Raw genomic sequence first — 3,565 nt, 5'->3', positions numbered from 1 at the left:
GGAGCCATTAATGGATATTTCAGATGTTCAAGAGGGGTTCGACAAGGCGATCCGTTGTCTCCTATTTTGTTTGGTATTGCCGAGGACTTTCTTAGCCGTTGGTTGCTTCACCTCGTGGATACTGGGCGACTTGCTCTAATGCAATATACTTCTGCAAAGGTGTTTCCGACTCATTTATTTTATGCTGATGACATTCTTCTCTTCTGCAGGGCCTCTTCAGGTAATCTAGCTGTTATTAAGGGTGTATTTGAGTTGTATGGATCTATCTCGAGTCAATGTGTTAGTTGGAACAAATCTGAATTATTTCTGGGCTCCTTTGTTTCTTCTGGACGTGGCAATCGTCTTGCTGATATTATTGGTATTCGTCAAGGGTCTGTTCCATTTCGCTATCTTGGAGTCCCTTTGTTTTTTGGTTTACCAAAGACACGACATCTGACTATTTTGATGGATAAGGTGCTTGCTCACTTTGCTAAATGGAAAGTGCATTGTTTATCTATGGCTGGGAGAGTGGCTCTGGTAAATTCTGTAATTACTAGTAGCTTCATTCACTCTTTTAGCATTTATAATGCTTACATGTATGACTAGGCATATGAGGAATTTTATTTGGTCTGGGTCCATTAATTGCAAGAAGCTTGTCACTGTCCCTTGGAAAATTTGTTGTCAAAACTTCAAGGATGGAGGTCTTGGAATCAAGAATCTGTCTATTCTAAACAAGGCATTGAATGGAAAGATGGCTTAGGGTCTTCTTCAAGAAACGTCTCTCTGCTTTAACTTACTTAGAACTCGTTTTCTCAATAAAGCGGGACAGTCACGACATTATATCATGAATTCTTCTATTTGGGGCTCGATAAAATCCATTTATTCTGAAGTTGAGCATCACTGTTTTTGGTGGATTGGTCAGCACTCTGAACTTAATTTTTGGAATGGGGCCTGGATGTGTCCTTCACTGGCTGCATAGGTTGGCCTATCTGCTAGTCAACAGCGTCGTTCTTTTGATTTGGTGGAGGATTATTTGGATGGTAATAATTGGCATAATCTGCCCGTGTTACCTGCGGATGTGGAGAATAGATTGCGAAATATTAGGCGGGGTAGGGACGATGTTGATATTTGTGTTTGGAAGCCTGCTACGAGTGGGGTTTTAACTGTTAAGCTCCTGTACGCTTGGCTTAGATCTCCTCCTACTCAACAGCCTTGGAGTCATTTTTTAAGGTGTCAGAGTGTTCCTCATGCACACTTGCTTATTGGATGGCGGGCTTATCTTGGGTATTTGCCAACACATGATCAGCTTCAGTTGCGCGACTGTCAAGTTGTTTCTCGTTGCAGTTTGTACTCGTTAGATTCTGAAACGTTGGACCATCTTTTTGTCTCATGTCGGTTTTCCAAATTTATTTGGCATGGTGTTAGCTCATTGTTTGGAAGACGAATTAACACAGACTCGACTCTTAAGAATCTGGTTGATCATGCTGTTATTCAACGTTTCAGTACTCAAATCGCTGATTTGTGGGCGGCAGCAATTGTTAATACAATTTGGGCTATATGGCTTGCTCGTAATAGGTCCATTTTTGAGGATGAGAGGGTTGATACTTCCGTCACGCTGAGGCGGATTTGGGGAGCTGTTCGTGAATCTGCTCACACTGGACGAGGCTCCGTTTGGAATTCGCTAGTTGAACTTCAAATCTTAGGTGAGCTCGGGATTGAAAAGCGTCTTGCTAAGGCTCCGCACATTACTCCAATTTTTTGGCAACCACCTCCGAGGGATTGGATTAAGATCAATACTGATGCGTCTGTCACGGGTGCTCCTGGTCCTGCGGGTTGCGGAGGTATTTACCGCTCGCATACTGGCATGTGCCTTGGTGCGTTTGCCTTTCCGATTGAAAGTTCCTTTGCTTATCTTGCTGAACTATCTGCTGTATTTACGCCATTGACATGGCTATCAGCAAAGGTTGGCGAAAAATTTGACTTGAAAGCGACTCAATGTATGTTGTGCAGATGTTCAAATCTAAATCTTGTTCGGTTCCTTGGTTGCTTAGACAAAAATGGTTCAATTGTTTAAATCAGATCGATTATGTGGCTTTTGTGGTGTCTCATATTTTTCGTGAAGGAAATCATGTTGCGAATTCGTTTGCAAATTATGGACGGACGGCAACCGCTTCGACTTGGTGGGATGTTGTCCCGGATTTTTGTGGATCGGTCTTTTTTCATGATCGTGTAGGACGTTGCGTTTATCGCTTTTCCTAATTCTCTGGCTTCATTTTATTCTTTATTCTTTTTTGTATTATGACATTTATTTACTCTTTTAATAAATTTGGTTCGGGATTTTTTTTGGGTCTGTGGTGGGGGTGCCAGCATAGCTGGGATGTCCACCGCTTACCCTTCCTCGCTAACCAATCTTTAATAAAAAAAAATAACATATTTTTAATAGAATTAGATGTCCACAACTTACTAATTTGGTCATCAAGGACTTAATGAGACCAAAAATAAATGATCAGAGACTTAATGTATCCAAATAAAAGATCAAGAATTAATGAACGAAAAAATGAAAGATTAGGAATCTAATAATGCTTTTTGTCAATAGAAAAATATTATTACTCTTTTATATTTTATATTTTATATTTAAAGGAGCACATATATCATACATACTTGAGAGTATTCATAGAATTTCTTCATTAAGTCAAATTTCACCTTTAGTCAAATTTATATTAATTAGCCTATGAATAGTTTCTTTTTAGTCAAATTTCACCTTTAGCTCTCTAAATTAGTTAATTGTGAGTATGTAACTTTGGACTGAATGAACATATATTTCTTAAAGGGTCAAATACATGAATATCATAATTAAGTACAAAATTACAACTAAATCATATCACCAAACTTAATTCTTAATATATCATTATTCTCTATATATTATGATTTTAATCCATAATTTAAAGATTCTAGACTTCAATTCATAAATCATAAACCTAGAAAATATATTATAGACTTTTAATTTATAAATTCTAATCCTTAAAATATATTAAAAGTACTGATTTTACTAGTTTGACATAATCCAAAATTATGATCTGATATAGTTGTAAATAGTTTTTCAAAGATGAATTTCTGTGTAATTTTCCCTTTCTTAAATTAGAGGTGAGAGGTTGCGTATTCGAACTCACCATCTTAAAAAAAAAACATATAGCTCATTTAAAAAAGTGATACTCATAGAGGTGAGAGGTGTTCAAACTCATTCGCTTGCGACAACAACAAAGCCTTAATCCAAAAATGATCCGGGGTTAGCTAACATGAATCATCATATAAAACCGTGAAATCAAGTCGTGTCGGCGATATAAATTCTCTCCATCCACTACCTCTTATCCACTACCATATTTTTCTCATTCGAACTTATTCTCTCAAAAAAATTACAATTTTTTATAGTCAAATTGCACGTTTGAAAAATTGTCTAACGGTTAAAAAAATACAAATTTCAAATGACATTTATATTCAAAACTGTTTTTCTTTTTGCTATCAAATGTAAAAAAATAAAAAAGTTAATATATTGAAATAAAAGAATTGAGTATTTAATCCAAAAGAA

Source organism: Euphorbia lathyris, chromosome 2 (assembly GCF_963576675.1).
Source record: "Euphorbia lathyris chromosome 2, ddEupLath1.1, whole genome shotgun sequence".
NCBI lineage: Eukaryota > Viridiplantae > Streptophyta > Magnoliopsida > Malpighiales > Euphorbiaceae > Euphorbia > Euphorbia lathyris.
This window is presented reverse-complemented; position numbering follows the sequence as displayed.